Source organism: Somniosus microcephalus, unplaced genomic scaffold (assembly GCF_052327205.1).
Source record: "Somniosus microcephalus isolate GS21.2 unplaced genomic scaffold, FLI_Smic_1.0 unresolved_chr9, whole genome shotgun sequence".
NCBI lineage: Eukaryota > Metazoa > Chordata > Chondrichthyes > Squaliformes > Somniosidae > Somniosus > Somniosus microcephalus.
The window spans coordinates 22047847-22066762 of NW_028225187.1; the positions used below are offsets into that span (position 1 = coordinate 22047847).

Sequence of the window (18916 nt, forward strand, 5' to 3'; positions counted from 1 at the left end):
GGGACCTGTGAGTTAATGTGCATAGGTCCCTGAAGGTGGCAGGAGATATTGAAACATAGAAATAGGAGCAGGAGTAGGCCATTCGACCCCTCAAGCCCGCTCCGCCATTCAATGAGATCATGGCTGATCATCCAAACTCAGTACCCTGTCCCTGCCTTCTCCCCATATCCCTTGATCCCTTCAGCCTTAAGAAATATATCCAACTCCTTCTTGAATATATTTAATGAATTGGCCTCAACTGCCTTCTGTGGCAGAGAATTCCACAGGTTCACCACTCTCTGGGTGAAGAAATTCCTCCTCATCTCTGTCCTAAATGGCTTACCCCTTATCCTTAGACTGTGACCCCTGGTTCTGGACTCCCCGGCCATCAGGAACATCCTTCCTGCATCTAGTCTGTCTAGTCCTGTTAGAATTTTTATAAGTTTCAATGAGATCCCCTCTCATTCTTCTAAACTCCAGCGAGTATAAGCCCAATCGACCCAATCTCTCCTCATACATCATTCCTGCCATCCCAGGTATCAGCCTGGTGAATCTTCGCTGCACTCCCTCCATGGCAAGAACATCCTTCCTCAGATAAGGCGACCAAAACTGCACACAATACTCAAGGTGTGGTCTCACCAAGGCCCTGTACAACTGCAGCAAGACATCCTTGTTCCTGTACTCGAAACCTCTCGCTACGAAGGCCAACATACCATTTGCCTTCTTAACCGCCTGCTGCACCTGCATGCTTACCTTCAGTGACTGGTGCACAAGGACACCTCTCCTGGGAAACAGGGCAGTGTTTAGACACTGGCTCGACTGAATTGCTGAGAGCACACACACATTCCCATGCCCTTATCACTTATATGCATCGTTGATGTTTAGTATTCGACCTTGTTGCCTACCTGCTGTCTGTTCCCAGCCGCATATTGTAAGTCTCTGTTATAAGACTTTAAAAAAATCTTTGTCTTAAATGGGTAACATAGTCAAGCATCCCAGAGTTCATTGGCAACACGTTGAACCTTTCATAATAACAACAGTAAATGCTGGAAAAACTCAGCAGGCCAGGCAACATCCGTGGAAAGAAAATAGAGTCAACGTTTCAGGTCAAACCCTTTGTCAAGACTGAAGAAGCACAGGAAATGAAACCGATTAAAAGGCCAGTATGGGGGCTGGGAGAGAACAAAAGAGAAGTGAAGAGACATTAAGAGGTATTCAAAACGAGACGAGATGGTGATAGGACTAGTGGAGACAAAAGACAGCTCTAGATTAGGTGTGACATGCGCTGGCAGAATGGGAGACAGTTGCCATGTGGGAGAGAGAAGCAAAAAAAAAGGGGAGGGGAAGGGCCAAAACAAAGATGTGGATAAAAAATATAAGTAAAAATGTAAAAGGGGCCGAGGTTATGATCTGAAATTGTTGAACTCGATATTGAGTCCGGAAGGCTGTAAAGCGCCTAATCAGAAGATGAGGTGCTTTTCCTCGAGTTTACACTGAGCTTCCGTGGAGCAATGCAAGAGTCCGAGGACGGTGAGGTCCGAGTGGGAATGGGGCGGTGAGTTAAAGTGACAGGCCATCGGGAGCTCGGGGGTCACCCTTATGGACTTTCAGTTTAACATTGCAGACGACACAAAGCTGGGTGAGTGTGTGTGCTGTGAGGAGGATGCCGAGAAACTCCAGTATGATTTGGAAAGGTTGGGTGATTGGGCAGAAGCATGGCAGATGTAATATAACATGGATAAATGCGAGGTTATCCACTTTGGTGTCAAAAACAAGAAGGCAGATTATTATCTGAATGGCAATAGATTGGGAGAAGGCGAAGTGCAACGAGACCTGGGTGTCCTTGTGCACCAGTCGCTGAAGGTAAGCATGCAGGTGCAGCAGGCGGTTAAGAAGGCAAATGGTATGTTAGCCTTTGTAGTGAGAGGGTTTGAGTACAAGAACAAGGATGTCTTGCTGCAGTTATACAGGGCATTGGTGAGACCACACCTTGAGTATTGTGTGCAGTTTTGGTCGCCTTATCTGAGGAAGGATGTTCTTGCCATGGAGGGAGTGCAGCAAAGATTCACCAGGCTGATACCTGGGATGGCAGGAATGACGTATGAGGAGAGGTTGGGTCGATTGGACTTGTACTCGCTGGAGTTTAGAAGAATGAGAGGGGATCTCATTGAAACTTATAAAATTCTAACAGGACTAGACAGACTAGATGCAGGAAGGATGTTCCCGATGGCCGGGGAGTCCAGAACCAGGGGTCACAGTCTAAGGGTAAGGGGTAAGCCTTTTAGGACAGAGATGAGGAGGAATTTCTTCACCCAGAGAGTGGTGAACCTGTGGAATTCTCTACCACAGAAGGCAGTAGAGGCCAATTCATTAAATATAATCAAGAAGGAGTTGGATATATTTCTTAAGGCTAAAGGGATCAAGGGATATGGGTTGAAAGCAGGGACAGGGTGCTGAATTTGGACGATCAGCCATGATCTCATTGAATGGCGGAGCAGGCTCGAGGGGCCGATTGGCCTACTCCTGCTCCTATCGTCTGTGTTTCTATGTTTCAAGTATCCCAGAATTCACTGGGAGCCAGCTGGATCCTTCACTACTCTCTGTTTTCTGTCCGTTGACCTGTCGGAAAGTCCCTGCGTCAGTTGAATTTGTAAATATGCACTTCAAACTCTTCTGAAGAGGCAGCCACCAGTTTTTTCCAATGGTACGTGAGGTAGTGGGCTCTTTTTTTTTTGCAGTTAGAAATTCTGTTCAAACACAGTGACGTCGGTTCCGAAACCCCGGCATTGCCTCGGGACTTCGACAGTCGGCCAGACTGACTGGCTTGAGCTGCGTAGTTCTGTTTACAGTTTCCACAGGAGGCTGTTATTTCCCAATTGAAGGGTCAGTAACTCTTTGCATTTGCCCAATTTTAGCTATTGCCTAAGGATTTCTGTTCCCAATATTCGGTAGGATTGTGGAGGTTTTCTGTTTATATATACTCGAACTCGGGATGTGGGTGTCTCGGGCAAGGTCACTTGTTACCCCGAGAAGGTGAGACCTCTTGAACCCCCTGCATCTCGCCGTGTGAGACCGCTTCAGAATCAACCACGTTGGTGGGGAGTCAACTGTAGACCAGACCAGGTAAGGACTGCAGGTTTATTTTTCTCTCACTCAAAGACATAATCAAAGCGGTTGTATCTTTTTATCCCACAAGAGCCTGATGGTTCGTTTAGTCTGATGGCAGGAATGACGTACGAGGAGAGATTGGGTCGATTGGGCTTGTACTCGCTGGAGTTTAGAAGAATGAGAGGGGATCTCATTGAAACTTATAAAATTCTAACAGGACTAGACAGACTAGATGCAGGCAGGATGTTCCCGATGGTCGGGGGAGTCCAGAACCAGGGGTCACAGTCTAAGGATAAGGGGTAAGCCATTTAGGACAGAGATGAGGAGGAATTTCTTCACCCAGAGAGTGGTGAACCTGTGGAATTCTCTACCACACAAGGCAGTTGAGGCCAATTTATTAAATATATTCAAGAAGGAGTTGGATATATTTCTTAAGACTAAAGGGATCAAGGGATATGGAGAGAAGGCAGGGGCAGGGTATTGAATTTGGATGATCAGCCATGATCTCGGTGAATGGCGGAGCAGGCTCGAGGGGCCGAATGGCCGACTCCTGCTCCGATCTTCTATGTTTCTGTTAATTCCAAATATCTCAAAGGGCCAGGGTCGGGATTTTAACCCTTGACTCATCCTGGATGATGAGTCCAGATCTCTGAATTGCCAAACTGATAGCCTCAGGGGGGAAAAGTTCAGTTGGTTGCGCCTCCCGTTAGCGCCTTAAGGGGGCGCCAAGCAACTAGCGCCCGGGCGCGGCGATGTTTGCGCCGCTCGCGAAATTAACTAGACATTTGGCGGCGGCGCTAAACACTACTGCCACCATCTCCCGCGCCGGCAGATTGTGACGTCAGTCGAGTGCGCAACGCCCCAGTAGCGCCCCCGGACCGGATATTGAGTGGCGCCCCCTGCCTTACCACCTGCCGCTAGCAACGACAGGTTGAGGGGAGCGCTATGCTGTCCGAAAGGGACTGGGGGAGTGCTATTTAATGGCGACCGCTTCCTGCCTTTTTTTGTCAGTGACATTTTTGCACCACGCATTCTGAGAGAGAGAGAGCGAGAGACTTCTGGAGAGATTCAACGCTGTGTGAAGGAGTTTTGAGTACTGAGCAGCACTTTGCAGGTTGATTTTGATTTGCCCTTCCTTGCTTCACCAGCGCTCTGAGGTAGCGCCTCGCTCCTCGGCCTTTGCGCCTTAAGAGAGGTGTGTCGTGCCTGATTTAGCGCTCCAGGGGCGATAAAAGCCAAGTTTGCCGTCGGAGGTGATAATTAACGCCAGGTGCTAAACTTTGCGCACGGCCGATAATGGCGCCCCGAACAGGGCGATACTGAATTTTTCCCACTAAGAGTGTTTTAAAATGTCCTATCTGTTTCAGGAGTTCTTAAATGTTTCCCCTGACACCTACCTAGCTAATGAACAAGACAAGGCACGCTACTCTGTCCAGTGACTGAACGGGTAATAACCGCTCAGAACTGTTAATTACTGCCAACATCCACGGAAAGGTATTGATCTCTGCTGTGTGTACGATTGAAAGATTCACTGTAACCAATTGGTATCAAATCGGAATCCTTAAGAATTCTTACAGTACCCATTTCCCTTCATCCCTTATGCCTCCATACATCTATCCAACGCAATGTTGAACTTTCACTCAGTTTCCACCCAGATCGGAGCTAGGACCCCAGCTATTCACAATATATATTAATGATCTAGGCCAGGGAACTAGATGTAATATCTCCAAGTTTGCAGACGACGCAAAGCTGGGTGGGCGTGTGTGCTGTGAGGAGGATGCCGAGAAACTCCAGTATGTTTTGGACAGGTTGGGTGATTGGGCAGATGCATGGCAGATGCAGTATAATGTGGATAAATGCAAGGTTAGCCACTTTGGTGGCAAAAACAGGAAGTCAGATTATTCACAGAATCACAGAAACCCCACAGTGCAGATAGAGGCCATTTCGGCCCATCGAGCCTGCACCGACACATATCCCACCCGATCCCCGTAACCCCTACACCAACAGTTATCCCACCCTATCCCCGTAACCCCACGTATTTAATCCCCCTAACACTAAGGGTCCATTTATCATAGCCAATCAACCTAACCTGCATATCTTTGGACTGTGGGAGGAAACCGGAGCACCCGGAGTAAACCCACGCAAACACAGGGAGAATGTGCAAACTCCACACAGACAGTCGCCCGAGGCCGGATTCGAACCCGGGTCCCTGGCGCTGTGAGGCAACAGTGCTAACCACTATGCCACCGTGCTATTATCTGAATGGCAATAGATTGGGAGAAGGGGAAGTGCAACGAGACCTGGGTGTCCTTGTGCACCAGTCACTGAAGGTAAGCATGCAGGTGCAGCAGGCGGTTAAGAAGGCAAATGGTATTTTGGCCTTCGTAGTGAGAGGATTCGAGTACAGGAGCAAGGATGTCTTGCTGCAGTTGTACAGGGCCTTGGTGAGAACACACCTTGAGTATTGTGTGCAGTTTTGGTCGCTTTATCTGAGGAAGGATGTTCTTGCCATGGAGGAAGTGCAGTGAAGATTCACCAGGCTGATGCCTGGGATGGCAGGAATGACGTATAAGGAGAGATTAGATGCAGGAAGGATGTTCCCGATGGTGGGTGAGTCCAGAACCAGGAGTCACAGTCTAAGGATAAGGGGTAAGCCATTTAGGACAGAGATGAGGAGGAATTTCTTCACCCAGAGAGTGGTGAACCTGTGGAATTCTCTACCACAGAAGGCAGTTGAGGCCAATTCATTAAATATATTCAAGAAGGAGTTGGATATATTTCTTAAGGCTAAAGGGATCAAGGGATATGGGGAGAAGGCAGGGACAGGGTACTGAATTTGGATGATCAGCCATGATCTCATTAAATGGCGGAGCAGGCTTGAGGGGCCGAATGGCCTACTCCTGCTCCTATCTTCTATGTTTCTATGTTTAACAATCAGCTTGGAAGTGTCTCCCACGTCCCCAAACTTTCTGTGGGAAGAAGTTTATCCTGCCCTTGGTGAGACCACACCTGGAGTACTGTGTGCAGTTTTGGTCTCCTTACCTAAGAAAGGATATACTTGCCATAGCGGGAGTGCAGCGAAGGTTCACCAGACTGATTCCTGGGATGGGCAGGACTGTTGTATGAGAAGAGATTGGGTCGACTCGGCCTGTATTCACTAGAGTTTGGAAGAATGAGAGGGGATCTCACTGAAACGTATAAAATTCTGACAGGGCTAGACAGACTGGATGCAGGGAGGATTTTTCCCCTGGCTGGGGGGGTGTCTAGTACGAGGGGTCACAGACTCAGGATACGGGGTAGGACATTTAGGGCTAAGAGGAGGAGAAATTTCTTCACTCAGAGGGTGGTGAACCTGTGGAATTCTCTACCACAGAAGGCTGTGGAGGCCAAGTCACTGAATATATTTAAGAAGGAGATAGATAGATTTCTAGACACAAAAGGCATCAAGGGGTATGGGGAGAGTGCGGGAATATGGTATTGAGATAGAGGATCAGCCATGATCATATTGAGTGGCAGAGCAGGCTCGAAGGGCCGAATGGCCTACTCCTGCTCCTATTTTTCTATGTTTTTAGGTTTCTAGGAGGTGTTAATGCAGAGACGCAGGTCAGTACCTGGTCTAATTCCGTAGCATTCAACATATTCACAGCAATTAAATGAATTCCTTCGATTAAGTTGGAGTTGATATTTCGTCTGTGTTAAGTCTGTGTGTTAAGATTAATTACTGACACAGACTACAAGAATAAAGTTCAACAGGTCTTTACTAGTTGGAGGTCAGGACTATACTAAATACAATATCACTCCACAGTACTTATATACCGGTGGTCACCACCGGTATTACGTATACAGCAGCCAGAGAAAGTAGTACATCTCTTAAGGTGGAACAGGCTTAAGTTCTCTTAAGGTGGAACAGGTTACATACACCACAATCCTCCCTTTTTAGCTTAACAGTCATATCCCCATTTAACATAACATAATAACATATATACATATATAACTTCAGGTATAAACAGTTCAAAGGTTCAGTCTCTCAGGAGGCCTTCTGATTCGGGTTGGATAACGCCTTTCAGTGGTCTCTGATTCTTGTTGCTGAGGTGACTCCCCTAGTTGGTTTCCTATGTATTGGACGTCACCATCAGGTACATTCCCGGCCGAGGTAGATGCTTCAGGTTCATTAACGTCTTCCACAGTTGTCTCTGTCGCAACCATGGATTCGACTCTTGCTCTCGATTCTACCAGTTGATCCGCATGACGCCTTATCACATTGTTACCAATATCTACTGTGTACATCAGAGGTCCTTGTCTGGCCCGAATTGTTCCGGACTGCCATTTTTCGTTTCCATAGTCCCTTGCCAACACTAGTTGTCCTACGTCGAAACTTCGAGTGGTCTTGTTATTAATATGCCGGAACTGTTTGTTTTCCACTTCCCTCCGCACATTTGGTTTTAACAAGTCCAACCTGGACCGCAACCTCCTGTTATAAAACATCATGGCAGGACTTTGGTTAGTTACTGCATGAGCGGCGTTTCGATATGCCATTAGGAAATTGTCCACCTTGTGCTGTAACGGAATCTGATCATCGTTCATGGCCTTTATTGCCTTTTTGAATGTTTGGACAAATCTCTCGGCCAACCCGTTTGTCGCCGGATGATATGGGGCAGAGGTATAATGTTTCACCCCATTCTTCTTTAAGAATTTTTGGAATTCTTCCGACACGAACTGTGGTCCGTTGTCCAAACATATCTGTTCTGGCAATCCGTTCCTTGCGAATATTGTTCTTAACACCGCAATTGTCTTTTCTGAAGTAGTGGTATTCATCTTGATCACTTCTGGCCATTTGGAATGTGCGTCCACCGCAATTAGGAACATGGAGTCCATGAATGGACCAGCAAAGTCAATATGTACGTGTTGCCATGGGGCTGAAGGCCATTCCCATGGGTGTAGTGGTGCGATCGGAGGTGCATTTTGCACTTTTTGGCACCCAGCGCAGCTTTTCGTCAACTCCTCTATCTGTTGGTCAATACCCGGCCACCATACATAAGCCCTAGCAAGACTTTTCATCTTAACTCCCCCCAGATGACCTTCATGCAGTTCCTTTAGAACTCTTTCCCTTAACTTGGGAGGAATAATCACTCTTGTCCCGTACATCAAAGTACCATGGCAGACGGACAGCTGGTCTCGCCTTGCCGAGAATGCCGGTAACAGAGGATCACCATGTGTTGGCCATCCCTTCACTGTCACCTCGTAGACTCGGGACAGTGTCGGGTCGTTCCTGGTTTCTCTTTCAATACTTGCATTGGTGACTGGTAAACACTCGATGATGGTCGAATGAAATAACTCAACAGGGTCAACTTTCGTCGTCTCTTCTTCTTCAGGTAGTGGCAGGCACGACAGCCCATCAGCATTGCCATGCTGCTTTGTACCTTTGAATTCTATTTGATATTGATGTGCCCCTAGGAAAAGGGACCATCTCTGGAGCCTCTGTGCTGTCATCACCGAAACACCCTTCTTAGGGTTAAAAATGGATACCAACGGCTGATGGTCTGTCAGAAGTGTGAATTTTTGGCCCTGCAGGTAATGATTAAACTTCTTCACTCCCCATACAAGGCTGAGAGCCTCCCTATCAATCTGCGCATAGTTGCGCTCAGCGGAGGTCAATGATCTGGATGCAAACGTGACTGGCCTTTCCGTGCCATTTGGCAACTTGTGTGAGAGTACTGCCCCAATACCATATGGAGAAGCATCACAAGCCAACCGAATAGGCAGTGTTGGGTTGAAGTGAGCCAACACTTCCTCTGAGGTGATCAATTCTTTGCTTTTGCGAAATGCCTTCTTACAGTTTTCGCTCCATTCCCATGGTACCCCCTTCTGTAAAAGAGCGTTCAGCGGGTGCAGTACCGTGGATAGATTCGGTAGAAACTTATGGTAATAGTTAATCAATCCTAGAAACGACCTCAGCTGAGAGACATTATCCGGAGCGGGAGCCTTTACAACTGCCTCTATCTTGTCAGGAGACTTATGAAGCCCCTCCCGGTCAATGACATGACCACAGTACGAGATCCGCTTCTGAAAGAACTCACATTTCTGGCGATTAACTCGAAGTCCATACTCTTTCAGTCTGTTGAGCACCAGTTCCAAGTTTGCGAGGTGTTCTTCATCACCATCTCCTGTAATCAGAATATCGTCCAGGTAACATTGTGTGCCTGGAATTCCCTGTAATACCTGCTCCATGGCCCTCTGCCAAATTGCTGGAGCCGATGCCACTCCAAAAACCAGCCTATTATACCGGTACAAACCTCTATGCGTGTTGATCGTGAGGTACTGGCGTGACTCTTCTTCAACCTCCATCTGCAAGTACGCCTGCACCAGGTCTATCTTGGTGAAGTGTTTCCCGCCAGACAACGAAGCAAAAATATCCTCAATCCGCGGAAGCGGATACTGCACTGTGTGAAGCACCGGATTAACGGTGATCTTGAAGTCTCCACAGATGCGAACCTTCCCTGGTTCTCCTGGCTTGTTGCTCGAAGGACATTTCATAACGGGAACAATGGGCGTAGCCCACTCACTCCAATCTACCTTAGACAGTACACCTGAACATTCTAGTGCTTCCAGTTCCGCTTCTACAGCAGGTCGTATTGCATAGGGTACCGGTCTGGCATTGAAAAATTTTGGGTGTGCATGTTCATCAATCTTGATGTTTGCCGTAATTCCTCTCAGTGTTCCCAGTCCCTGCTGGAACACCTCTTTAGCATCATCCAATATTCTGGACAATTGTTTAGGTTTGTCATCTGTTTCCCCGGAATCTACCGTTAGTGCCTTTAAGGAGTGCCAGTCCATATTCATTTTCCTAATCCACTCCCGTCCCAGTAGTGGTGGACCTCCTTCAGGTAGCACGTATAAGTCCATTACTTGGCTTTCTTTGCCCTTGTGGACCACTTTTACCTCTATCTTTCCGATGGGGTACACTCTTTGCCCCGTGTATGTTTTCAATATAATCTCCGTATCCCGTAGGGGAATATGTTGGAATAACCTTTTGTAATCTTTCTTATTCATGACCGTCAATGCCGATCCAGTGTCCAATTCCATCTTTACTTGGACTCCTGCTATCTGAAGAGTGACCCAAATTGTCTGGAGATCTGCATCCTTACCAACGTTGTGTACTCTTAAGCTACCCAGTTCATTACTGCTGGCGTCTGAATCTGACTTCTGTTCGTTCAAACTGTTCTTTGTCACCTTTTGTACCTTTATGTATTTTCCTTGCGGTGACTTTTTGTTGCTGGTCTTCTTTCCTGACCGGCATACTTTAGCTATGTGGCCAAGCCTGCCACACGTTCTGCATTCTTGGTTTTTAAACCAACACTGGTTCTGATCGTGCGTTGTCTTTCCACAACGATAACATTTTACAGTACTCAAAACCAATTGATTTGTACTGAGTTCCGGTGACCGTAGCTGCATTACTGCCATGCCTCTCGCTGCGGCTTCGTGTGATGCTGCCATAGTGACCGCTTTCTCAAGCGTCAGCTCATTCTCCTCGAGCAGTCGCTTTTGTGTATCTTCTTTTAATAATCCACACACAAATTTATCTCTTAGCGCATCTGTTAGTCCCGTTCCAAACTGACAGTACTTTGCTAGCTTACACAATTCCATTAAATATTCAGCATTGCTTTCATCTTTCAGCTGCTTTCTGCTGTAAAATTTAAATCGTTCCGCTAGCATCAGCGGCGTGGGGTTTAGATGATTTCTCAGGACAGTAACAATCTCCTCGAACGTCTTCTCCGCCTGTTCATCCGGTGATAAAAGGTGTTTCAATTGCCCGTATGTCTTCGCACCCATTAAGTTTAATAAAGTTAGTGCTTTCTCATCATCTGGGATTTTATTTGCTTTACAATAATTTTGTATGCGTTCTACATACGTGGCCCAATCTTCGATGTCGCTATCAAAGGTATTAATGTTCCCATGTTTAGGCATCGTTGCAATTTTTTTTTTTAGTGATTTCCCTTTTTCCAAGATGGCGGCTTCCCGCTCTTGTCTTCGTCCTCCGCCTACAAAATGGCGGTTTCCCGCGCTTGGCGGTCTTTCCCGCGCTCGCCTTCTTCACCCGCTGGCTGCAATGGCGTTTGGCGTGCCGCTGCTGCTCCCCTTTCCCAGCGGTTAGTAACTCCCCCGACGCTGTCTCCGCTTCACCGCGGCTCCCTCGGGCATTCGCGCTTCCCCGATGTCACGTCTCGCAGCCCTTCTTGCAGCCCGGTTATTAGCACCGGCTGCGTTCGCCTTCACCGCGGCTCTCGCGCCTTCAGTCGCCCCAGACGCTGCGCCTTTTTGGCCCGAATGCGGCCCGGCCCTTATCACCAGCCGCGATCGATGTCCCCGCGCTGTGCCTTTCGGCCCGAATGCGGCCCGGCCCTTATCTCCGGTCGCGATCGATCTCACCGCCCTTATTCCTCCGTCTTCCCTCCCCGTCTGTACAGCCAACGCGGCCGACTTTCTGCTCGTGTCGCTGACCGACTTACCCACCACCGAGGTAGAAGGAAGATAGCTGACTGCCGCTGATGGAGGCTTCGAGTTCAGGATATCTTCTGCACTCCGGGTTCTCGATGCCTGCCACGCGACGTGTCTTCCAGCAGGGTGATGAGGGTGGATGCCTCTCTTCGACGCCCGTTCTGTGGACGAAGCCGCCGTGGATATAAACTGCCGCAGGGTAAGAATCGGAATCGTCGCCACTGTTAAGTCTGTGTGTTCTAGTTGTATTTAAGATTAATTACTGACACAGACCACAAGAATAACGTTTCAACAGGTCTTTACTAGTGGGAGGTCAGGGCTATACCAACAGCAATATCACTACACAGTACTTATATACCGGTGGTCACCACCGGTATTACGTATACAGCAGCCAGAGAAAGTAGTACATCTCTTAAGGTGGAACAGGCTTAAGTTCTCTTAAGGTGGAACAGGTTACATACACCACAGGAACTACTGTCCGTCATCTTTTGTACTTTCTTGTACGGTTCCTTAGTAGCCTTTTTGTTGTCGCTGGTCTTCTTCCCAGACCTGCAAACTCGTGCAATGTGTCCCATCTTCCCGCATTGCCTGCATAATTTGTCTTTGGACCAGCAGTCCTTCTGGTCATGGTTAGTTCTGCCGCAGCGATAACATTTTGCAAATCCCCGTGTCATTTCGTGGGTGCCGTATTCCTGTGGTTTTTGTTGAATTTCTGCAGCTCCCCTGGCTGCTGCTTCATACGATACTGCCACGCTGAAAGCCTTATCTAGCGTCAGCTCTTTCTCTGAGTGTAACTTCTTCTGTGTTCCTTCACTCCGGAGTCTACAGACAAATTTGTCCCGTAGGGTATCTGCCAGTCCTGCTCTGAACTGGCAGTGCTTTGATAGCTTGCGTAGTTCCGTAAGGTACTCAGCATTGCTCTCATCTTTATGCTGAGTTCTCCTGTGGAATTTAAATCTTTCTGCTATCAACAGCGGTGCAGGGTTTAGGTGTTCCTGTAGGACAGCAACAATTTCGTTAAAACTCTTCGCCTTCGGTTTGGCTGGAGTAATCAGGTCCCGCAATAGGCCGTACGTTCTAGCGCCCATTACGTTTAGCAATATCGATGCCTTTTTCTCCTCCGCTATTTCGTTTGCCTCGAAATATACCTCGACTCTTTCCACATACGTGGTCCAGTCCTCTATTGTATTATCAAAAGCAGTGATACAGCCAGTCTTCAGCATCTTGCAAATCTAAAATGGCGCCTCCCGCACTTTGCCTTCTTCCCCGATTTAACAAAATGGCGCCTCCCGCGCTTTGCCTTCTTCCCCGCTGATTAAGATGGCACCTCCCGTGCTTTGCCTTCTTCCCCGCTGTTGTTAGCGCTGCTTTCCGCGGTTCCCGTTGCAACCTGCAGCTCCTCGCGGTTTCTTGTGCGTTTAATATTTCTTTTTTTTATTATTTTCCCATCGTGGAACAACCCTGTGGGACTTTTGCCTCCCTCTTCACGGGTCTATACGCAGCCCGGCTTCGTAGCACCGGCCACGCCCTGTGTGCTCCACCCTCGCTCTCTCCTCTTCCTGACAACGCTGCTCGGCCCCGTTGCAAGCCACCCGCTCGAGTTCGCGACCGCCGCAGCCCAGGAAGGATCAGTGTACTACCTGCCACCAGCCCGATTAGCTGAAGCACCGTCGACAGGAACCAGGCCCCGCTTCCGACAGCTTCTCCAGCAATCTTCAACTCCGCAAACACAGGGGCAGATGCCCACGGTCGATGCCCGTTTCCACTGCCTCTTACTTTCTTTTCTTTCTGGCCTCGACCTCTGCTCACTTTGCTGTAGGAATGGATCCCAGGAGGTGGTGCAGACTGTAGGTAGGTTCGTATCTGCTCGTCGCCAGTATTATGTCCGTGAATGATTGAGACACGGACAGCAGGAGTTGAACAAAACACGTCTTTACTGAATGGAGTCAATCGGGAAACTGAAAACAACAGAGGCTCACTAGCGCCTTTAATACAGGGGTGGTCACTGCCAGTACTGCAGTCTGAGACCAGTTATTCTCTTAAAGGTACATACACAACACCCTGTCCCTGCTTTCTCCCCATATCCCTTGATCCCCTTAGCCTTAAGAAATATATCTATCTCCTTCTTGAATATATTTAATGAATTGGCCTCAACTGTCTCCTGTGGTAGAGAATGCCACAGGTTCACCACTCTCTGGGTGAAGAAATTCCTCCTCATCTCTGTCCTCAATGGCTTACTCCTTATCCTTAGACTTTGATCCCTGGTTCTGGACTCCCCAGCCATCGGGAACAGCCTTCCTGCATCTAGTCTGTTTAGTCCTGTTAGAATTTTATAAGTTTCAATGAGATCCCCTCTCATTCTTCTAAACTCTAGCGAATATAAGCCTAATCAACCCAATCTCTCCTCATACGTCATTCCTGCCATCCCAGGTATCAGCCTGGTGAATCTTCACTGCACTCCCTCCATGGCAAGAACATCCTTCCTCAGATAAGGCCACCAAAACTGCACACAATACTCAAGGTGTGGTCTCACCAAGGCCCTGTACAACTGCAACAAGACATCCTTGCTCCTGTACTCGAACCCTCTCGCTAGGAAGGCCAACATACCATTTGCCTTCTTAACCGCCTGCTGCACCTGCATGTTTACCTTCAGCGACTGGTGCACAAGGACACCCAGGTCTCGTTGCATTTCCCCTTCTCCCAATCTATTGCCGTTCAGATAATCATCTGCCTTCCTGTTTTTTGCCTCCAAAGTGGATAACCTCACAGTTATCCACATTATACTGCATCTGCCATGCTTCTGCCCAACCTGGGGGTTAATGTGCACAGGTCCCTGAAGGTGGCAGGACATATTGAGAGAGTGGTTAACAAAGCATTTGGGATCTTGGGCTTTATAAATAGAGTTATTGAGTACAAAAGTAGAGAAGTTATGCTGAACCTTTATAAAGTGCTGGTTAGGCCACAACTGGAGTATTGCGTCCAGTTCTGGTCACCACACTTTAGGAAGGATGTGAAGGCCCTTGAGATGGTGCAGAGGAGATTTACCAGAATGGTTCCGGGGATGGGGGGGTCGTAGCTACAAGGACAGGTTGAAGAAGCTGGATTTGTTTTCATTAGACCAGAGGTGGTTGAGGGGTGATTTGATAGCGGTGTACAAGACTATGACGGGTTTGGATAGGCTAGACAGGGAAAGGCTGTTCCCACTAGTTGATGGTACAAGGACTAGGGGACACAGATTTAAGGTTTTGGGCACGAGATACAGGGGGGATGTGAGGAAAAACTTTTACGCAGCGAGTGGTGAGGACCTGGAACTCGCTGCCGACGGAAGTGGTGGAAGCGGAGACACTCAATGTTTTCAAGGGGAGACTGGATAGACACTTGAGGGAAATAAACTTGCAGGGCTACGGGGATAGAGCGGGGGAATGGGACTGACTGGATTGCTCTACAGAGAGCCGGCACAGACTCGATGGGCCGAATGGCCTCCTCCTGTGCCGTTATGACTCTACGGCCTAGAAATTCGGTGGGCTGCACCATCAGTTAGCGCCTAAAGAGGGCACTCAGTGGCTTTAGCGCCACTGGCTACACCTCCCGCGATATTTAGCTGGGGCGCTAATGACAGCGTTAGCCTGTTGTGCTGCGCCACCACCGATGACGTCATCGGTGTGCGCAGCGCCCCGATCGCGATATTTGGTAGCGCCAGCCTCTTTAGCGCCGTTCACAAATCGCGCCCAGTTCACGGGGCCTACCTGTGGCGGCAGTGGCGCAAATTAAGGTGGAGGTGCGGGGCGGCCATTTTTTTCAGTGGCCGCCTGCAAGCACCTCCGTCCCCGGCCTCCTGATCCCCCCCCCCGCCGGGCAGTGCCGGCTGTGTCCCGAGAGCCCGGCACTTCTCCACGGTGCTGGGCGCTTTTGCCGGCACTCGCGATCGGTCATCGTGCTGGTGCAGGCCCCTCCCCCTTAAGAAGCGGAGGAAGTCCTGCAGTACCGCAGCGCGCCGTGCCGCAGTGTGTGGCGCTGCGGCACTTTACGCTGCGATATTCAGTTTCAGCGCCCTAAAAGGGACGCGGGGCGCCTCGAGCAGTGCCCCGTGTCCCTCTTGGGGCGTTCAAGATGAATTTCCGGCCGTCGCAACTGCTCCGATCACAGCGGTAATTCCGGCGCCCAGGCGAGCTGGGCGCCCCATTTGCGGCTTAACCGAATTTCTCTCCCTATGACTCTACGGGCAAAAAATTGAGTCGCGCCTTCTTTGGGGCGCTAACCTTGCCGGGGCGCTAAAATTAGCGCCTCCGCGACCGAAATTGAGTGGTAGCACCCCAAGAGGCCTTCCTTCCCTTCTTAAAGCCTTCCTCCCCTTCTTAAAGGGGAGGGGACTTGAGCAGTGCGACCGGGGGCCCAGCTGGACCCCCGGGGACCGGGATGCCGGCAAAAGAGCCCGGCACTCAAGAGAATTGCCGGGCTCATGTAGTGCAGCCGGCACTCCGCGGGGGGGAGGTGGGGGGTGGCGGGTCAGGAGGCCGGGGACGGCAGCGGAGGCAGCTGCTGGCAGGTGGCCAGCAACAGAAATGGCCGCCCAGCACCTTGCCTTTGTATAGCGCCGTCCCAGCCGCAGGTAGGCCCCCATGACCCCGTCGAATATAACGTCGGGCGGTAAGTCAGGGGGCGCTACCAACGATCGCGGCCGGGACGCGAACGGGACGCTGCGCACGGCGATGACATCATCGCCGGCGGCGCAGCGCCGCGGGACAGTAATGGTTAGCGCCGCCATTAACCTCCCGCTGAATTTTGCGGGCACTAACGGGAGATGCAAAGCAACCGAATTTTTCCCCCTATGACTCTAAGTCTACCCGATCAAACCCTTTCATGATTGTAAGTACCTCGATTAGTTCATAACATGTCTTGGAAATGTTACAAGCAGCAATTTTGAGCTTTTGAAAAATTCGTTCCTGGGAGGTGGGCGTCGCTGGCAAGGCCGGCATTTATTGCCCACCCCTAATTGCCCCTTGTGGTGTGTCGCCTTCTTGAACCACTGCAGTACTTGTGGTGAAGGTGCTGCGGCAGTGCTGTTAGAGAGGGAGTTCCAGGATTTGGACCCAGCGACGATGAAGGATCGGCCGATATACTTCCAAGTCAGAATGGTGTGTGTGACTTGGAGGTGGAACTTGGAGGTGGTGGTGTTCCCATGCGCCTGCTGCCCTTGTCCTTCTAGGTGGAAGAGGTCGCGGGTTTGGGAGGGGCTGCCGAAAAAGCCTTGGCGAGTAAGTATACATGAAAATAAATCTGCAAGAAAGTAATAAAGCACATGTTTATAATTGATAGGGAAAAAACCTCTTTTTTTCTGGAGGAAGAGGGAAGGATTCATGCAATTGGTTTCAACCCTAAATCGTTGGATTGATCTCAGCCCGATTGTCGAGTCCAATTCTGGGCACCAGACTTTAGGAAGGATGTCAGGGTCTTGGAAAGGGTGGAGATGAGATTTACGAGAATGGTACCAGGGAGGAGGGAATTCAGTGATGTGGAGAGACTGGAGAAGCTGGGGTTGTTCTCCTTAGAGCAGAGAAGGTTAAGGGGAGATTGACCAGAATAGGACCAGGGATGAGGGACTTCAGTGATGTGGAGAGACTGGAGAAACTAGGATTGTTCTCCTTAGAGCAGAGAAGGTTAAGGGGAGATTGACCAGAATGGGACCAGGGATGAGGGACTTCAGTGATGTGGAGAGACTGGAGAAGCTGGGGTTGTTCTCCTTAGAGCAGAGAAGGGTAAGGGGAGATTGACCAGAACGGTACCAGGGATGAGGGACTTCAGTGATGTGGAGAGACTGGAGAAGCTGGGATTGTTCTCCTTAGAGCAGAGAAGGTTAAGGGGAGATTGATCAGAATGGTTCAGGGATGAGGCACTTCAGTGATGTGGAGAGACTGGAGAAGCTGGGATTGTTCTCCTTAGAGCAGAGAAGGTTAAGGGGAGATTGAGCAGAATGGTGCCAGGGATGAGGGGCTTCAGTGATGTGGAGAGACTGGAGAAACTAGGATTGTTCTCCTTAGAGCAGAGAAGGTTAAGGGGAGATTGAGCAGAATGGTGCCAGGGATGAGGGACTTCAGTGATGTGGAGTGACTGGAGAAGCTGGGATTGTTCTCCTTAGAGCAGAGACGGTTAAGGGGAGATTGACCAGAATGGGACCAGGGAGGAGGGACTTCAGTGATGTGGAGAGACTGGAGAAGCTGGGATTGTTCTCCTTAGAGCAGAGAAGGTTAAGGGGAGATTGACCAGAATGGTACCAGGGAGGAGGGTCTTCAGTGATGTGGAGAGAATGGAGAAGCTGGGATTGTCCTCCTTAGAGCAGAGAAGGTTAAGGGGAGATTGACCAGAATGGTGCCAGGGGTGAGGGACTTCAGTGATGTGGAGAGACTGGTGAAGCTGGGGTTGTTCTCCTTAGAGCAGAGAAGGTTAAGGGGGAGATTGACCAGAATGGTACCAGGGATGAGGGACTTCAGTGATGTGGAGAGACTGGAGAAACTAGGATTGTTCTCCTTAGAGCAGAGAAGGTTAAGGGGAGATTGAGCAGAATGGTGCCAGGGATGAGGGACTTCAGTGATGTGGAGAGACTGGAGAAGCTGGGATTGTTCTCGTTAGAGCAGAGAAGGTTAAGGGGAGATTGACCAGAATGGGACCAGGGAGGAGGGACTTCAGCTCTGAAGAGAGACTGGAGAAGCTGGGATTGTTCTCCTTAGAGCAGAGAAGGTTAAACGGAGATTGACCAGAATGGGACCAGGGATGAGGGACTTCAGTGATGTGGAGAGACTGGAGAAGCTGGGGTTGATCTCCTTAGAGCAGAGAAGTTTAAGTGGAGATTGACCAGAATGGGACCAGGGATGAGGGACTTCAGTTTTGAAGAGACTGGAGAAGCTGGGGTTGTTCTCCTTAGAGCAGAGAAGGTTAAGGGGAGATTGATCAGAATGATACCAGGGATGAGGGACTTCAGTGATGTGGAGAGACTGGAGAAGCTGGGATTGTTCTCCTTAGAGCAGAGAAGGTTAAGGGGAGATTGACCAGAATGGGACCAGGGATGAGGGACTTCAGTGATGTGGAGAGACTGGAGAAGCTGGGGTTGTTCTCCTCAGAGCAGAGAATGTTAAGGGGAGATTGACCAGAATGGGACCAGGGATGAGGGACTTCAGTTTTGAAGAGACTGGAGAAGCTGGGGTTGTTCTCCTTAGAGCAGAGAAGGTTAAGGGGCGATTGACCAGAATGGTACCAGGGATGAGGGACTTCAGTAATGTGTAGAGACTGGAGAAGCTGGGGTTGTTCTCCTTAGAGCAGAGAAGTTTAAGGGGAGATT

The 18916-nt window shown here is 49.5% G+C and overlaps 1 protein-coding gene across 1 annotated transcript in view; it reads left to right on the plus strand.

Moving 5' to 3' along the window:
- The first annotated feature begins 2743 nt into the window (after positions 1-2743).
- The window catches only part of LOC147084911 (scavenger receptor cysteine-rich domain-containing protein DMBT1-like), a 103072-nt gene continuing 86899 nt past the window's right edge, over positions 2744-18916 (plus strand). Inside the window, exon 1 of the mRNA XM_085979622.1 lies at positions 2744-3102. The gene's annotated coding sequence lies outside the window, so the exon portion shown is untranslated. The remainder of the gene's footprint in view (positions 3103-18916) is intronic.